At 41.7% G+C, this 20346-nt stretch overlaps 1 long non-coding RNA gene across 1 annotated transcript; it reads left to right on the top strand.

Annotated features, from left to right (window-relative positions):
• Positions 1–12006: 12006 nt before the first annotated feature.
• On the top strand, positions 12007–14915 carry LOC125461220 (uncharacterized). The gene is made up of 3 exons (XR_007249431.1): positions 12007–12174; positions 12273–12427; positions 14484–14915. It is a non-coding gene; the product is annotated as an uncharacterized LOC125461220 (long non-coding RNA).
• The last annotated feature ends 5431 nt before the right edge of the window (positions 14916–20346 follow it).

A 20346-nucleotide genomic window follows, 5' to 3' on the forward strand; every position in this document is an offset into this window, starting at 1 on the left:
CAGGTTCTCAGTTGTCTACCCAAATCTTCTCTCTGTAACAAGAAAGAAAATTAGTCATTGCGAATTTTAAAGCTAAGTCTAGATTGTGTACCGAGTTTAAGATGAGAAACAACTTTATTCTGCAACTGACTAGCAAGATTTCATGGTGTTTCCTATTTAGTTAGGACTAAAACCTTGCAATGATGAATTAGAGCTGCTCCTCACGGGGCAAAAATAGTAGTGCAGGCAGAGTTGAAGAAAGACGAAACACATGGGGAGCTAAGCAGAAGCTGGAGTATAGCTATGATAATGTGCAGTGAAGTGAGTACAGTAGAACAACAAGAATAAGGCAGTAGAGTTTATGGAACAGCCTTTTAATAATGTAACACTAAGCTACAAGCATGGTGCATCTCTGAATACCACGTATGGTAGTATTTATTCTTAATATGTAATGAACAGTTTTCTAAATAAAATCCCAAGCCTGAAGAAAGTTTCTGACCTTGACTCTTCTTTCACCAGTCTATCTTGAGCTCAAACTCAAGGATGTGGGTATAAAACCACAGCACAAACAATCTCGCAGCAGAATTAGATTGCAGACTTACTGTAATTCAGTGGTCTATAATCAAAGATTGACAAAATCATTGATACAGATTGGACTGTATTGGGAACATAGGTGAAATACCCATGCATTTTGACGTGTCATCCAGTTAAGTGATGAACAACACTGGATAGAAAACAGTTTAAGTGAAGACAAGGGGCAATAAAAATGGTAAATTTGCCATTATGTTTTATATGTACATTAGACTTAAGCTGATGGTGATGTTCATGGGGTCAACAACCATTAAATAGCAATTTCCAAAAGGAGAAACTGTCCATATTCACAGTAAGGAATGGATGGATGGATAAAAATGGCTTGAAATTAGGTCTAAGGAAAGTTTGGAATGTTTGACCAGGAATTAAATATAAAGAACTGAGTCTTTTCATCTAGGACATGTTCAGATCACATCTTGTCAATGTTGTTGAAGTTAAATCACTAAATAGTAGTATCTCAGGTTTTTCTGGTGGCCTAATTAACCTTGTTAAATCATGGAATGTCTTTCCAAACAATTTCTTCATGGGGTAGCTTGAGGAAAGTAGAATGGCTGGATAGTTGGAGGACAGAAGGCATTTACCAAGGGAGAACAGCAGAAGTATTCACACTTAGAACCCCTCTATGAATGATTGTAGTAGCCTCAGATGAAACAAGACTGAAAATTGTTGTTAAATCATTCAAGAAATGTAGGTTACCCAATACAATTGACATAGTATCAGAGATAATGGGAACTGCAGATGCTGGAGAATTCCAAGATAATAAAATGTGAGGCTGGATGAACACAGCAGGCCAAGCAGCATCTCAGGAGCACAAAAGCTGACGTTTTGGGCCTAGACCCTTCATCAGAGAGGGGGATGGGCAGAGAGAACTGGAATAAATAGGGAGAGAGGGGGAGGCGGACCGAAGATGGAGAGTAAAGAAGATAGGTGGAGAGAGTATAGGTGGGGAGGTAGGGAGGGGATAGGTCAGTCCAGGGAAGACGGACAGGTCAAGGAGGTGGGATGAGGTTAGTAGGTAGATGGGGGTGCGGCTTGGGGTGGGAGGAAGGGATGGGTGAGAGGAAGAACCGGTTAGGGAGGCAGAGACAGGTTGGACTGGTTTTGGGATGCAGTGGTTGGGGGGGAAGAGCTGGGCTGGTTGTGTGATGCAGTGAGGGGAGGGGACGAACTGGGCTGGTTTGGGGATGCAGTTGGGGAAGGGGAGATTTTGAAACTGGTGAAGTCCACATTGATACCATTAGGCTGCAGGGTTCCCAGGCGGAATATGAGTTGCTGTTCCTGCAACCTTCGGGTGGCATCATTGTGGCACTGCAGGAGGCCCATGATGGACATGTCATCTAAAGAATGGGAGGGGGAGTGGAAATGGTTTGCAACTGGGAGGTGCAGTTGTTTGTTGCAAACTGAGCGGAGGTGTTCTGCAAAGCGGTCTCCAAGCCTCCGCTTGGTTTCCCCAATGTAGAGGAAGCCACACCGGGTACAGTGGATGCAGTATACCACATTGGCAGATGTGCAGGTGAACCTCTGCTTAATGTGGAATGTCATCTTGGGGCCTGGGATAGGGGTGAGGGAGGAGGTGTGGGGGCAAGTGTAGCATTTGACATAGTTTAAATTGACATAGTGCCTGTTTTGCTTCGTAGTGTTCATGCTAGTACTGTGAAAAAAGGAGTGAAATTGTCTAAATTTGTGCATATCCCTTTTGTTTTTAAATAATTTAATGTGCACAAATTAATACCTGTCCCCGTAGAAATTATTACTTCTTTATAACCAATAATGGAATAACAAGATAAGAAAAATACTTATTGTCTATATTTTAGAAGTGGGAATTGCTGAGAATGGTCCCTGACCTGTTAACTCTATAAAAGCAAAAGGATGATGGAAGATGGGATAGTATAGGAGGAGGGGCTTAGATTAGTTCACAGGTTGGCACAACATCGAGGGCCAAAGGGCCTGTTCTGTGCTGTATTGTTCTATGTTCTATGATGAGACTGTAGATTTCACTATTCCAAATTCTTATTTATGTCAAAGTCAATCCCTTACATCTTGGCAAAAAAAAGTCTTAGAAACTTGACTTTCACATGAATGCATACAATAAATGGATGTTTATCTGATTTCCTTAGGCTTTCTGGTATTCTTCAATTGAAGTTAATGTAGAAGATCATGAAAATGTTGCCCTGCATTTTTAACTGTCAGGTAAATCTAAAGATTCTGATGAAATTGAGCAATACTTTTTTTGATCTGACAGAAAGTTGTAAACATTGACAGTCTGACAGTTGAAGAGGGAGAGATATATCGAGGATAGATGAACAGATCAAGAGTGGGACACATTGAAACAGAGAAGCACAATATAACAGTGAGATAAAGAGACTGACCGACAGAGATTTCCATAAACAAATCCAATGCTGAATGCAATACCTTGAAGAGATTAGGACTGACAATTCTGAAACTTCATCTCTCCCCAGAATGCTGATAAGTGTAACAATTCTGTTCATTTATTCTCTTAACCAAGCTATGTCTAACAAAAAGAGAGGTCCACTTTATTTTCTCCTTACACTGTTCGAATTGATTAAAACCAACTAAAGGAAGAATTTGTGAACAGCAACCAGGTCAGATTCCAACCAGATACAGATCCCCAAGGTCTTTTTGGGCTGCAGTGCTATGAAGGGACATCAGTGAGAGAAAGAACTCAGCGAGTTTTGAGAAGATTTGTAGCTCAGGTTGAGGTTCTGGATGTGAGTTTGCTCGCTGAGCTGGAAGTTTAGTTTTCCGTTTAGGTAAACAGATAAATAGAAAGCGGAACATAACACCAGCACTTCGTCGGAGGCTCACTGATGATGTTACCTAGAATGGTGACGAAACGTCTGAAAACTAACCTTCCAGCTCAGTGAGCAAACTCACATCCAGAAAGAACTCACTCTACACTCTCTTCTTCTGTATTGATTTGGTGTAACTACAAAAATGAATGAAGAATAAAGGCAAATATTCTGGATATCCAAAATGTTACATCAATACAATTTAATTATTTTCATGCATTAAATTCTTCCAAATAATCTGTCTTTTATAGATCTGAGTCATTCATGGATTATTCTCTTTCAGGAAATGTATTCACAGTAATGTTTTAGAAGATTCTCCCACACAAAAGAGCTTTCAGTGAGGATATGACCTTTAAAGTACAAGTTACCTGACAGACCCATCTGTGCAATGGCATATTGCTGTCTTTTCATGCACAATGGGATAATTTTTTGAACCATTAAATGGTTTTTCTAATACTTAAAAATAGTCTTGGAAATATTTTACTTTGTGAGAGAACAGCAGCTGCTTTATCAACTGCCAATTTGTCAGTGAAGTAAATAGATTTGTGTGTAACATGTCAAGAATGGAAAGAAAATAAATGGAGCAGCAGGAAAGCTTTTTAAGGTGCAACTTTCTGAAGCATCTTCACTCTGCTGTTTTACATGGGTGAATGGTGCCATTTAACAATTATGTTATTTTGGTTTACATTGTCTTTTTTCCTACATATTGTACCGTGCCATTCATGTCCTATTTTGTTAATAATGCAGATGTTTTAAATTGAGCTACTTACATAGCTGTGTCAAGGTAGAGGATGTCATAAAATTGGTGAGAATACCTTCTTCAACAAAAGGCAAAGATAGTGGATATATTGCCAGAAGAAATATACTGGTGAAGACTTGTAGGATCACTCATGAGGCCTGGAGACTAACAGTCAGGGATTCAGTTAAGATCAGATGGTTCTGAGGTAGCTCAGGGTTTCTGATTTTACAGAGTTGGTTTACACATCACTGACCATTACCTTTTGGTGAAACTGACCATGTTAAGCAAATTGTCAATGCCAGAGTTTAATAAAATTTATAGAAGCCACGATAACCTGGCTATCTCAATAATACATGTTATCATTTTGTTTCAGAATCAAATCTGTTAAATATTGTTCATGATGTAATTGAAAGAACACATGACAAGTGCCTATGATATTTATTTATTCTTGGTTCTTGTAGAAATATTAATGCATTCAATAAAAAAGATTAAGATATCGCGAAAAGCAGTTTTAAATATTCATCCATTGGCCATGCTAAATTGCCCGTAGTGTTCAGGGATATGTAGATGAGGTGGGTTAATAGGGATGGGTCTGGGTGGGATGCTCTGTAAGTCGGTGGGGACTTGTTGGCTGAAGGGCATGTTTAAACACTGTAGGGATTTTGTGATCTATGAATAATATTAGAAATGGTGGCCTAGCGAGTAGAGAGCAGTGACTAAATTTAAGTCCCAATTTCCCACCCTGATGATGAATTGAATTGCAGCCTGGGTAGGAGGAGATTTTCAAGAATGTGGCCAATTCAGAAACCATACCTGTGAGTACCATCCAATTAAGTAAGCAGGCTCCACAGCTGGGAAGGTCATTGGAGCTGATCGGGACAGAGTTGGTTTTCTTGTGACTTCAACATGATAGTATTCATTTCCTATGGCCATTGTTGTTAGTTCATCACAATGGAAGAGGAACCCATTCACAGGCTGTCCTCAGGCCCTGTCTGTCACCCTCACAGCCCACAGGATGCAGGCTAGTCTTCTTTGCCTCTGCTCACCCCACTCTTCCAGCATGGAATTCTGAGGATAATCCATTCCATCTAGGGCTCTGGTCAGTGGCTTGTCCCCATCAAGAAAATTGAACTGACTAATGAAAAGTTCTCTCAATTGGCATTTTATTCAGTTTTATTCTGCTATCCAACTGCTGAAAAGCAGGTAGTAATGCCGAATGGATACCCATCTCACAATTGGGCCAAACTATATGTCTGAGCTCCTAACTTACTCTTTGTGCTGACTTTAATGGTGATGGCATCCCTACCTTTTTTTTTCCCACTTTGGTGCTTGGTTAAAGTGTACACGCTCATAGTTCTTCTGTCTTGATTTGCCCTTTAGCACAGAGAGAACGCCAGGCAGATTGTCATACTTATCACCAGTGTTCAGTCAAGCAAGTGGTCATACATGCTGTACATCACCATGCTGTGCCAACCTTACACAAGTACCATGGGCCGCCACGTCTTGGGCAAAATATCCTCCATACGCATAAACCAAGTGGTCATGTCTCAAACTCCAAGGGAAATAGGCTTATTCCAATCAAGGGAAGCACACTGAGACTATAGTGAGCTCTGCTTCACAGAGCCTTGATTTTTCCCTTCCATTCCCGACTGTGCTCTACAAGCTGATGGGTTCTCAATATGCCACATGTACTGCATAGTGTCCTTGGGCAAGCGAAGGGTGCTGGGGTATGCTTCCGGATCAACACTTCCTGGTGCCTGGTGTAGTGGTCCTGGCAAGCCACTGCTCCCTGGACCTAGAATACTTTACAGTAAAATATCATCCCTACTACCTATCATGAGAGCTCACCTCTGCCATCCTGACAGCAGCCTATGCATCACCCCATGCAGATGCAGAGAATGCCCGTGATGTGATTTCCACCACCATAAGCATTCTACAGACAAAATTCCCCCAGGCTGTATTCATTGTGGCCGGTGACTTCAACCAAGCCAACCTTAAGCAGATGATGCCAAAATACCACCAACAATCTCCTGTCCCACCAGGGTCCGAATATCCTGGACCACTGCTACACAGCAATCATTGATGCCTACTGCTCAATTCCCCACCCACACTTCGGAAAATCCGACTACAGTGCTGTTTTCCTCATCCAGCTTACAAACAGAAACTGAAATGGGAGAATCCTTCATGAAATGAAGTACAGTGGCGGTCCGAGGCAGCAGAAGACCATCTCTGGGACTGCTTGGACTCGGTGGACTGGACTGTGTTCAGGAGTTGAGCAGGAAAACTAGACAAAAATGCTACCACCTTCGCAGACTTCATCAGCAAATGCATGGAGGACTGTGTACCAAGGAAGTCAATCCGAGTGTTCCCCAAACGTAAACCTTGGATGAGCCAGGAAATCCCATTCCTAACTGAAGGCCAGACATGCAACATGTAAGTTGGGTGACCCAGACTAATACAGAAAATCCAGATATGACCTCCACAAAACCGTCAGAGAGGCTAAGAGACAGAAGTGGACCAAGTTAGAGGGGCAGACCGACCAAACATTCTCCCACTGTCGATGGCAAAAAACCTGAACAAAATTATGGGTTACAAGATGAAACAGTGCAAGATGGTGGCCAATGACACCTCCCTCCCTGACACACTCAATGCTCGGTTTAAGCAGAATACCACCAGCAGGGCAATGCCTGCCCCAACAGCCCCGGACACACCTGTTCCCTCTGTAGCCACTTCAAAGGTTAGAACAGTCTTCCTGGGAGCCAACATAAGGAAAGAAATGGGCCAGGACGGTGTCTTCGGCGGAGCACTCAGATCCTGTGTGGACCAACTGGTGGAGGTATTCACCAGTGTCTTCAACCTCTCCATTCTACAAACCAAAGTCCCCACCTGCTGCGAGAAGACCAGCATCATTCCTGTACACAAGCAGTGTGCCTTAATGACTACCACTCAGAGGCTCTGACCTCAATAACCATGAAATGCTTTGAGAGGCTGGTCATGGCCTACATCAACTCCAGCTTCCCAGCCTGCCTCCATCCCCTACAGTTTGCCTACCATCATAACAGATCCACAGCGGGTGTCATATCCTCAGCCCTACAGCCATCCCTGAAACATCTGGACATCAAAGAAGCTTACATCAGACTCCTGCTCATTGACTACAGTTCCACCTTCAACACCATTATCCCCTCCAACTGCTCTCAAAACTGAGTAATGATAACTGACAACCTTTCCTGGAATTCCCATGTAGATGTGACAGTCAAGAAGGCAAAACAACACCTCTTCTCCTCAGGCGGCTCAGGAAATTTGACATGTCCATAAGGACCCTCACCAATTTCTACAGATGCACATTGAAATTGTACTGCCCTGGTGCATGATAGATTGGTTGACAACTGCTCTGCCCAGGACCATAAGAAACTACAGAAGGTGGTGTGCACAGCCCAAACCATCACGGAAGGCAACCTTCCATCCATGGACTCTATTTCCACAGCTCACTGCCGTGGAAAAATGGTCAACATCATCAAAGTTCCTTCGTACCCTGGTAATGATCTACAACCTCTTCCATCAGGCAGACGATATAGAAGCCTGAACACACACACACAAACAAGTTCAGGAGCAGTTTCTTTCTGGCTGTTATCGGACTGTTGAATGGACTCCAACCTCAAATAATGTAACCTGTAGGCTCCTAAGTCTTTTTGATTTGTCCATCCTTTGCTTGTTGTGATCTGCATGTGCCACTTGTAAACAAAGCTTTTCACTGTATTCCACTACATATAACAATAAAAATCAATCAATCAATCCCTTCAATCAGGGGATACTGGCATAATAAGTCAAGCATGACCTTTGATTCCATGAACTTGGGCAGTCAGGGCCCAGGGCATGTGCACTTTAATAGCCTGGGGCATGAGTCATAGTTAGCTCCTCACAGCCAACATAAGCAGTTCGGGGAGTCATGGGAAGGCAGTCAGGGTGCTGTACTGAGATCATCTGGGGGCTGGTTGCTCATTATTGGAGATGTCCATCTTAGCCATTCAAGGGGGAGGGTCAGGCTCTGTCATGGGGATCAGTGCACTAACAATGAAGAGGGGGTTACCAGGGATATATGCTGCAGCAAGGAAGCTGTGCAACTCAATTTTGAGGATTAGAGGCAGCATGTTGAGATGCAGAGAGAAGAACAATCCAGAACAGAGGGTCAATTCAACATAAAAGAGGGGAAATCAATTGAACAGTGAAGGAAAAATAGTCATGCAGGATGAGCTGACCAACATCCAGCAAAATCCTGTCTTGACAATGGACCCCTATATCAGGCGTGTCAACTCAATATGCCTGGGGCTAGGGACGTGTAACATCAGGATATGGTCGTCAGGTTGGTTGAAAACATGGGGGATGTTCAGAGATGATTGGGGTTGTAGGGAGGGCTACAAGAAGAGAATGTATATGTTTGGGGTTTGCCAACAGTAAGAGATTCGAGGACCGATAGCTTCTTCCTTCCATTAATAGCAAGAAGGTAATGAAACTGAAACTGGCTGCCACCACATCCAGAGAACAAGTTAAGTTTTAATTCTGAGGGACAGCTTTCAATTTGAACAGTGTGAGGCCCTTCAAGGGACAACAGTGTTATACAGATACCCATACAGTATAGCTGAAACATGCCTGTGAGTACTACACCCTGTATGTGAACATTAGACATTAGCCTAATGCGCAAAGTTAAAATCCTGGCCCAAAACTCTCTTGACCAAACCATCTAGCATCAGTTTTTCATCCCACTCACATCATGATGTGCAAGTAATGAGTTGCAACCTGGAAATTCTCACTCTAGTTTCCAAAGTAGCAATCACCTCATCAGTACCAATGTGTGCACATGGTGCAGGGGCAACTCAGTTTTCACCTTAGATCATAGAACCTAACATAGCGCCAAGGCTGACCTCAGCTCTACATCTTCAGTGTTGTAGTTAAAGGTAGATAGACATTTGCACCCAAAGCTGATGTTGAAAGTGAGCTTGTAATAGAAATACATTAACTTAATTACAATAAACTGCCAGTTATGCCACCTGTGCAACACCTTCAGAATGTGTTCTTTGCTCTTTCTCTCTCAGTACACCATGCTGTATTCCCCAGGTCCACAGCTGTGCAGAAGGAAGCTACAGAGCAGCCCATTGGCCTTGATAGTTTGTTCAGGCGATCCTGGGACTGCTTGTGTTTAGAGGGCTCAGACATGCCCAGTTGTCCTACCCAGCAGTAGACACAACCTCCTCAGCTTGAACTTCCACGGGGCCGAGGATGGCAGGCAGGGTAGGCGTGGAAGGTCTAGTCACCTCTGAAATGTTCTGACAGGAGACTTCAAGGGGACGGGGCTGTATGTGATACCTACTTGCATAGGCATATCTGGAGTAAAGCCCCCATTCACCTTGCTGATGGCATTGAGCACCAATGGCTGGAGTGATTGAGTGTAGGGGCTGTACCTTGATCTAGCAGACACTCTGTGCCGGACCTGGCTCTCCACAGCAGCTGCCAACCTGTCCATGGAGGATGCAAGATGATCACATACCAGAGGCAGCAGCATGCCAAAGCAATGCTGCAACCTTTCTGTTTGTTTGCCTAGCGCCTCTGACAAACGCTTGCTGCTCTAATGTCTGCTTGTTCATTTGGATTATGTTGTTAATCACTGACAACATGGGGTGCTCAGATGCCTGAGACTGAGTATATGCTTGGTCTCTGGCAATCCTCAGAATGCCAGGGCCTGAGATGTTTTTTCCTTAGTCAGCTGCAGAAACATGGCATGAAGCAGGCCTGCTGGCTTGTGAAGGCTGTGGTCAATGCTGATTCAACTCACACCTGCAAGAGACAAACAAGAGAATGAATTGTGAACAAGGGGTAAAAGTTCTGGCATGTAAAATGGGGTTAATGGAAGGGTAGAACAGCAATGGACAATGATTTGTACTTGGTTACCAGAGTACAGAGGTTTTGGCATCTCCACTAAAGCAGGCCTGTCCTCGCCAGGAAGTGCTAGGATCTCTTGACAAAGAGCAAATCATCCATTGCCCCACCAGCTGTTTTGACGTTCTCCACCCTCTTATGAGGCATTTTCTCCTGGAATAAGGCAAAAGGAGGGGTCAAATAAGATGAAAGTGAGTGTCAAAACTATGTGCGTTGGCGGAAGTGGGAGAAATGTGGTGAGATATCAGGGCAAGGGAGTAGGCAGCACATAGGCTATACAGGGTTAACAGTTTGGAGCGTTTGGGTGTGTCTGTGAGTGAGTGAGGGACGATGTTACATACATGAGAGCTAGTGGAATTTGGGAAGAGATATATGTAGGATAAGCAAGTTGGGAAAAAAATTCTTGGCGCATGAAGTAAATAGTACCGGAAAATGTAATATTATTCACTTTGATGAGATGAATAGACAAACTGTATAACATTTTAGGAATACTCCAACCATGCACTATAAAGGAATTTGCAATTGAAAATCAAAGAGAAGGAAGGGCCTGAATAAAATTAGACAGCTGTACATCAAATAACCTTTAGTCCTACTGACTATTTTTAAATAGTGAGTGAAAGATATTCATTTACATAACTATAACTTCCAATACACTCATTCTTATCCTTTTATCTCCAAACAATTCTCCCATCTATCTCACACTGTATGTGGTCTAGGCTGTGGTGACAGCAATGATTCCCCAGGGAGAGTCAATTTTGTTTGAGTGTGCAGTTGTTTGTGCTCTGGACACTTCAACCATTTATATGTTAAAAGCGTTTCACCCGAGCACTCCTGACAGTGATGCAGATAAAGGGACATAGAATTCGATTTGCAGTTCAACTTGATTTCATTAGCACAATGTCCCTTGTTAAAAACACCATGTGAACATTTCTTAAATTCCCACAATATTTACTGTCTGTCTAGCTCTATCTGTTTGAGAAAGGACATTACCTGCAATGAACCATATGTTTGACCTGGGGCATTGAAATCTCCTTCTCCTCTGACTTAGGGCTGGCGCTCTTCCACAAAGTTTGGAGCAAATCATCTCCGTCTCTCTTTCTCCCTCTATATATCCCCCTCCACCCCTCATCTCCCTCCCCCTCCTTGGAATCATCAGGAGTGGCATGTTCTGCTCCAGCACTATAGCTGTGTAACCTAGTTCTACAATGCCATTCCGAAGGTACCACTTGATCCGTCAAGACGTCTGAAGCACATCTTCAAAACACCGATGGTTTCTTTGAAGGCATGTTTACTTGTCATGTGGCTTTCATTATAATGTCCCCTACCATACCAAAGCCTTGTGTCTCAGGTTTCTGAGAAGTTCTATTGTGCAGGATTCCCAAAGGATTTCATTTCTCTCCAACCTACTGACAATTTTGCTTTGAAGTGCAAAATGATCAGGAAGGATAGATTGCTACAGGACAATGTCAGCCAGCCATGTGTTTTGAGCATTTTTGTAAAACTATAATTTGTATTTGTTCAACAGCCCAATGGAGTAGAAGTTCTTGCAGTTAACGAACATTCCTGGACAAGCTATGGGTAGTTTAATAGTAATATAGACATCAATGGTGATATCCTATATTCAGAGTTACAAACTTGAGCAGACATTCGTTCTGACTGGTATCATCAATAGCAAGTTTATGTAAATGCAAAAAAGTCACCTGCCCTACCTAATTATGTGCTGCAAACTCTGAAATCCCATAACTGTCTCTAACAGAAACCTGAAGTGATCTAGAGAAAGTCTGGAGGCAACAGAATTAGGGCAGTGCTGACATTGAGAGCCACTGGTAAAGCGTTGTCATAAAGTCTAATAAGTAACATACCTTGTTCCGGGCAAGTTGCCAATATCCACCACCATTTGATGCCATGTCCTGAGCATCCTCAGGCACAAACATTTTGACATCAGAGAAAGCTCACTTTCTGCATGTAGACGCAGCATGCCAGAATTACAATGCTGACTACTGCTGTTCTATAAGTTAATGGCTCTGAAGGTGTTAATATTCACGTCAAACTGGGTCTGATAATTTTACTTATGCTGCACATAGTCTTGTGAAGAAGGCAACGAGTTCCACTCTTGCTTTTGAGGTGAGCAAACATATCTGTAACAGCTACCTAAGATCTTACTAATAATGTTGACTAAATGTAGGTATACTTATTGCCATCATGCATTTTTTTGTATCTAGGTATAATGTATCTTCTGTAGAGGGTCTACAGTGCATCCTCTAATCATAAGAAGCCCAAAAGAAAGAAAGAAGAAAATGAGGACTGGTAGCAGTGAACTGCCACAAACAACCCCGCTCCGGTACCATGTACTGGAAGAATTGGCAGATACCATAAGGTATGTGGATTGGTCTTCTGGGAAAATGTCACTGTTTCTCCTGCAATTTTGTTGTTCTGTCTGCTTTTGGTGCAGCTACTGCTGTTCCTCCATCTGCTGAAGCACAGTGAAGTTAATTCATTCATTAAGCAATTAAGCAGTTTTAAAATAGAAGCCCATTCCGTATACCTCCAGGAGTTCCCATCCAGATTTTACTTTGAAATGTTATGGCATCCATATTGATGTGTAACTTTGTTTACAAGATGAGCCAATGCATCCATTGAGAACCGTCTGGATGTAGCGGAGCTGGATTATTGCTTATTTCGTACTTCTTCGTAAAGAATTGAAATATGTCTTTCTGCAGTCTTACTTCATTTCCGCATCCAGCGATTGTCCGTGTCAATATTCTCTGAACCGCTCCTATACGGCAGTTAAAAATTTTAAAGAAAGGATGCTAACATTTGCATGGAGCACATTTCAAATGGTATAGTTACTGAAGAGTTTTTCTGTAGAAGAGAAATCATTTGTTTAACCCAATCTCAGGTTTGATTGAGATGTCTTTTGTAAATCAGTTAACTTCACTGGCGTGAGCTTTGTATTGAGTGGACCAAACATTAAAATTATTTTTCTTTTTCAAGAGCTTCTCTCCAGGCTTTCTCAAGGGAGACTTATCAATCTTCTGTGACTACTTTTCATTTTTCATAACTCATTTATTAGGTGATATTGTCACATGGAAACCAATAACCTTGGCATTTTGTGTTGACATCCTTCTTACAGTCTTCACCTCTTCCAGGTCCTCCTTAACATTCAAAAAAACCCTTTCTGTAATCATGTCCTCTTCTTAGCACTGCTCTCCACTGGCTGAGGCTCTCACCTTGAACCTAGCAGATGGAATTCCCAGATTCAGCAAGAGACACTTAGCAAAAGGCTGCTCTGACAAAAGGCCCACATCCCAGCTAATGGTGGCTGATTGCCTTGCAACATGTCCACTGCACAGCCTCAGCTGTCATACCCAGCCACCTTCCAGGCCCGGTTATTGTGCCACCCATTGCCAACTACCCCCTCCCCACCTTCCCACAAGACCTCACATCCTGGCTTCAAGTAGTCTGCTCCATGGTGACTTTTTCAGCATCAGCACTGACTTTCCTAGCTGCTCACCGCTACACCAGTCACATGCTGGTTTTCTCCCAGGTTTGCTGCTTACAAGTGAAACTACCACTGACAAGCATTGGAGAGTTCCAGAGTCTGACTGGAGGGGCAGCTATTCACCATTTCCTTCAACATTACCTATAGGAGCAAGTTTTGTCCAGTTGGTGAAGTTCTCCCTGATTTTGAAGTTTAGTGAGTGATTTGGGCATTGTTGGAGATAATCTGGACACTGCCCCTATGTATTTCAGGCATCGGAGTAATCGTTTGGCAAGAATATGATAGTGATAGTGGTTTACAGTTCCCCCAGGGGGTTATAAATTGTTATAGTGCCAGGCAGTTTCACATGTGACAGGAACTATAGATCGTGATAGCACGGGTTCAAATTTCAGTGATTGACAAGGTACCATTCCTACTTTCATTACCTGCCACTAGATTGTGTTGAAAGGATTTGCAGGTTGGTAATAAACCTATTTGCCTATGGCCATTGAAGCAGAGCTTCTGGCTTAGAGGCAGAGATATAACTCACACCCTCACAAGATCACTGAGATGACTAAAATATGGAAATATTGAAAAACGACCAAGAGTTGGCCATTCAGCCCTTTGAGCCTGATCTACTATTCAATATGAGCATAGCTGATTCTCTATCTCAATGCAATTTTCCTGCCTTTTCCCCATATGCCTTGTTGCCTTTAAAATCTACATAGACCGTATTTAGGTTGGTCTAGATAACAATACCACTGAAGTAAGTCCATTCAATTGGATGGATACTCGGCATAAACTCTGTTGATCTTGAATATTTATTGCTTCACCAACATCACAAAAACAGATTATTATTTGATCATTGTCATCTTTTTGTTTGTGCAGTCTTGCAATATAAAAGTGTAGCTGGCTAATTCCTATAAACGTAACATATTTTATTTTTTCACAGGATGAGGGCATTCTGACCAGCACAGCGTTTATTGCCCATCCCTAACTGTGCAGAGGGCTATTAAGACTCAACCATATTTCGTAGGTTTTGGAGTCACATGTGGGCCAGACCAGGTTGGGTTTTTCCTGACAATTGTTAATGGATTCATGGTCATCATCAGACTTTCAATTCCAGGGTTACATTGAATTCAAATTCTACCATCTGCCAAGGCAGGATTTGAACCCAGATCCCCAGAACATTACCTGGATATCTGGAATAACAGCCTAGACATAATACCACTAGGCTGTCACCTTCCTTTAACTATACTGCAACTATACATAACCAGGTGTAAAACATTTAGAACATGTACAGGTTGTTAGACTCACTGTATAATTGTATGTTTGTTTGAAATGTCAAGTAAAGTTAGAGAAGGAACCATTCTATTTTATCTGCACAGTGATATGAAAATTTATGGAGATATTTTGTCACCATTTCAAATGAAGTTATCAAGATATTAAAATAAACTCTGATTTTGCTAGAAATGCAAACTGGAGAAGGTCGTAATGATTGTATTCATAATGCTTCTAAAGGGAATGATCAGAAGAATTACTTGTCTTCCCAACCGCCATGATTAGATCTATTGTAACAAAAGCTGAAATATTACCATAAGCATTCACAATTGAAAGATTGTGCACGCCTCACTTCTTTTGATGTGTTAGTATTCATGATCCTTTTCAAGCTCTACAGTGACTGTTCATAAATAAGTTTGTTACAGGTAATAAGTGTAGAACACTATTATTAAAATGACCTATAGACCTGTGTGAGCGTCTAGAATTGTGATGGAATGGAAATTTTAAAATATAGTGTCAAACTGAAAATTCAGTGCTGATGCTCCATTTCTACAGCAGCCACCTTAATTTGCCCACTGAATTGTAGAGCATAAACAAAGGCACAATACCTTTGAGAAACAGGATAGTGCCATGGCCTTAATTAGAATCTGCAGAGTCGATATTGTTCAAAATGGATTCTTACCCTCTTCATCTCCTTCATACAACCATTAGCATTTAAGTCCTTTGTTAAGTACATAATTAGTGTTGAAATGATAGAAAGAGTAATTACTACGGGTGGCATGTAATATGTCAGGAGAGATAGGTCATGAGTACAATTATTTTGCACACAAAATGTCGAAAAAATGTGCTGCAGATCCTATTAACATTAAAGAGGATTGAATCTGCACAGGGACAAATGATGGAGACTAGGAGCTAACAGAGTATTAAAGGTAACAAAAAGCAAAAATGAGGTGAGAAGTGTCGAAAGGTTACTCAGAGCATATTTTAATGAATGTGATGGGAGTCACATCCACTGGTTTTAATCAACAGATAATCAGGCACTCAGCTGGAAGTATTGGCATCCACTTGATTATACTCTTTATAGTTGGATAGTCTGCCCTAGAGAGCTTCTGACCAATCAGAGGCAAAGAGCTTTTCAGTGCCTATAGCACCACTGGGGAACTGTGGCAGTCCTTGCTATCACTGTCAGGTCTGAAGCACAGTGTGGATGGACCTCTAGATGAGGGTGGGTGTCAGTGGGATGAACATTACAGACAGATATTGATGGTAAAGGATAGAGAGCGTGATCAATTTCAAGGGCATAGTTTAGCAAAAAATGGACACCTCCCTCCCAAATGTCTGGTTCCTTGATGAGAAATGGAGTGCCTGAAAATGATGAGCCACCAGCAACTTCAGCAGGCCACAGCAAAGCTCAGCAGAAATTTCCAGACAGCTTCCCCAGAAATAAGTGTCTCCCATCATTTGTTGATTGCCAGCAACAGGATATTGCCCTCAAGTAGCCAAGTAAGGCCCTCATTTGAGCTTCAGCTTGAAATACAATCTTCTATTTTTCCCACTGGGTGACAGTGAGAAGGAATAGATCTGGACATCCACCACACACTCTCCCATCAGTTTAATTGATTACCTGCCACCACTGAACTAATGTAAGCAGTTTCCAGTCAGTCCCTAGACCAGAAGGTTCAGTGCCTGGAAGGAGGTTCCTTTCCTCCCAGCGTGGTGCAAAAGAAATCTTCATGGGGTATAGATATAATGGATACATTTTTAATGACTTCAAAATTCTATAGATTTTGGAACAGTACAAACAGATGGAAAATTACAAACTTAGAAAGGAGAGAGAGATAAACGGAGCATTTTTTTAAAAATGGTTGTGCAGACTGATCATTCAGAGATGAATGATTTGATTGGGCAAACACAACATGGGTTAAAGAGATGGCGTTCATGTTTGACAAATGTGAAGTTTTGAGGATACAATTACAACATTTAAAAGGCATCTGAATGGGTACATGAAGAGGAAGTGTATAGAGGAATATGGGCCAAATGCTGGCAAATGGGACTAGATCCACTTAGGATATCCGGTTGGCATGGACAAGTTGGACCAAAAAGTCTGTTTCTGTGCTTTCAGCTCTATGACTCCATGTTACTGATCAAGTAGATAAGGGAAAAGTCAGGAAATGTAATGTAATTTTCAGAAATCTTTCAATAAAGTCCCAAATGGGAGGATGGCAAACAAAGTCAGGGCACTTGGGATAGGAGTTAATATATTGGAATAGATTAAGAATTGTTTAAAAGAAAGAAAGTGGAAAATAGCAGCAACTTGGTTGCTCTCATTTTGGTAGACTATGGCTAATGGAATACTGCAAGAGTCAGAGTTTGGATTCCAACTATTTTTAATTGATTCAATGATTTGAAATTAGAGACCAAAAGCATTAATATGAGACTCCTTTCCTTTTGATTAAATTCAAGTTGTATCGAGCTTTTCGGAAGGCCATTCACTACAAAGCCAAATGTGTTCTCTCAGTCTTCCATCATTAACTACCTACCCAATTGCTATGGTGTCCCTCATGTCCAATTGCAGCCACATCTTATATTACTGAAACAACTTGCCACTCAGTAGATATCCCTTGTACCCGTGCCATATTTAAAAGCCCATCATGCACCAAGACAAGTACAGTCAGTCTAGAGTTGCCCTACCCTGGCAATTGCTGTCAATATGGGAGAAAGGGGGAAATTGGACAGATGGACTTTATGGGCATATTTTGCTGGACAGTGAGGATCAGAGGCAGAACTTCTGCTTCCTCTAGAAGTGCATGGCAATAGATCCGGCCAGCCTGCTCCAAGGTTTCCACCCAGGTTAAAGCAGTCTCAGCCATACAGAAGAATTATCAGTAATATAGAATAAATGTCAAGGCCTTCTCCATTTCACCAGTGCAAGTATCACTATCTTCTCTCAGATATCTCACACTGTCTCTATCTCTTCTACTAGAACTAAATCTACCAAAGGCCATGTTCTACCACTCTCATAATTGACTGCAACACCTTCCTTCACTCACTGTCATCCTCCCCAACTCCCAACATCACCAACCCTACATACCTATTATGCTGCTTACACACTTGTGGGGACATCTCCTCATTGTTATCAAAAATAACAGCTGTGCCAATTTTCATACCTACCAGCCCATCATTCCAGGGGAGAAATAGCCCACAATGAGGTAGAATAAATCAAGATAGATGGAGAAACATGTTACACAGCTCCTTACCCCCTAAGTAAATAGAATCCTGACTCTGACTGTCCCGACTGGCTATGTTCAAGAAGATTTGGGTACAGGAGCAAAGATGTTTGCTATAATTAGATAGAATCTTAATGATGACAGATTTGAGGTATTTTATGTACATTGGTTTCTTTATCTTGGGAAATATGTACTTATTATAGAGGGAGTGCAGAAAGTGTGCAAAAAAGAGCGTGATTCATGCCATTTAAAAATTCCTTTGGCGGGAACTCAACTCGACAGTTTTAAACAGGGTTGTGAGGTTAAAGAGAAAGACCAAGCCACAGCTGGAACACTGCAGAGTGAATTAAACATAGATCACAGCAGTCTGCTTGGGTTCCATCAGCAAGGCACATAAAACAATAAGAAGATTTCTGTTTATGGGATGAGGCAGACTCACAGTAAAAATTCAACTCCACTAATGCTACACGCCTGCAGGATGAACACAGGTACATAGTACTTAAAATGAATGGTAGAAAATGTTTGTTTTAATTTGTATATCAGATGACACCAGTCAGTCCTTTCTGATGCTATGCCAAAATTGAGACCACAGACAAAATTACATTCAACTTTGTCACTCAGCAAGCATTAGAATCAAAGTTAAGCGTCTAATATGTGTTGTGCTTTGCTATCATGGGAAAGAGGATTACAGACACCGTGTACCCAATTCCAGCACATTATGATTTTTGCTATGTGGGGCTGCTTGGATGGTTTTTAATATTCTTCAGCTGGCAGGCACCAAAGATTCTGATCTTGATTCAGTAAGTTAAGGATCACACTCCAAAACAGATGTCACTTACAGACACAACAGCCCTAACAGTGTAGAAAACTTCCATTTCTCTTTGAACAGAAGCTAAAAGCAACAGCAAAAGAATATGCCAAAGAAAGAGTGCAGACCGGCATTTTGGATATTAACTTCTTCACTTCAGCATATAGTTAGAGAGAAGAAACCACCGCACATGTCATTCAACATTAGGCCTCCTTGTACCTTTAAATTCGGATGGCATCAATTGTGATAGTCAACCTCTCTCTTTTGAGAACTATTGGTCTTTTCTTGAAGAAGATAAAGAAGTAAAGTTGTCTGCTTATTACACAACACGCAGCAACAGAAATTATAATCAAAGTTAGGTGAAGAGGTTCCTCTCAGAGTAGAAGTCCAGCCCACTACTGAAATGCGGAAAGAACAAAACTTTGTAATAGTTCAATCACCATTAAAACCAAGAAAAACACGTCTTTCAATTCATTGTCTTACGTTTCAAGAGACTGCAATCACACAAGTCCCAGAGCAGTGAGGGGAATCAAATTCTGGAGTAGCAGGAGGCGAAATGAGTCCTGGAGATATGCTAGAGGAAAATAAGCCCTGGAACAGCACAACTTACCTGAGTGCAGCTGAGTGCAAGTGCACAAAGGACTGGAGGCTTGGAGCGGAGCAGGACAGATGTTGGACAGGGACCCTGGCACAGGCAGTCAGGCCACATGCTTGCTGAGCAGTTGTAATACTGCTGCAATGTAATGTGGATTTGACATTCTTCATAGGACTATAATGTCATTCCTTAAACTATGTTATGACTATCTTTCTTCTAGCTTATTTTTAGACACTGCAAGTAATGCTGCCACTTTTCTTTTTACTCCTCTTTTGTATCCAAGACTTGTACCGAGGTACTAGTACCTAAAATGGTGCCATTAGAGGCAGCCGTTGTAAAAACTTTTCATTGCATTCCTAAACTTATGTAATGGAGTACACGTGACAGTAAAGGATATCCTATTCTAAAGTCGTTAGATCTTCTCCTTTCAATACGTTTTTGCTGCTGTTACAATCAAGTTTTGTGGGTGTCATAGCCCAAAGTCCAGCTGTCATTCCATTCCATCATCATGTTTGCTCTCCAAGGGAATAAAAGATAAGCATGTGTACTAAGGGAACAGTGAGTTCTCTTGAAGATCATGCAAAAGACTGGAACATGGAGCAAGTTGAGTAAAAAGAGTTAAATGTTCATCATTAAATGTTAATGGTAAAAAAGATTTACTGCTAAATAACTAAGGGGAGGTGTAGAGTGAAGGGAATTATACCATAACTCTAAGTATAGCTACTGAACTTCTTTGAAAAGAACTATATTATAACAATGCCAGATCACATGGAACCGGATCCCAGGTCTGTAGGGCTCCAAGTTACAAGTTCTGTCTTACAATCATTTGTGCGTAGTTATGTCCACAAGCACTTCCAGCTGTTCATTCACATTACTGTGAGCTGTTGTTTTACTGTTGAATATG

Source organism: Stegostoma tigrinum, chromosome 19 (assembly GCF_030684315.1).
Source record: "Stegostoma tigrinum isolate sSteTig4 chromosome 19, sSteTig4.hap1, whole genome shotgun sequence".
Lineage (NCBI taxonomy): Eukaryota > Metazoa > Chordata > Chondrichthyes > Orectolobiformes > Stegostomatidae > Stegostoma > Stegostoma tigrinum.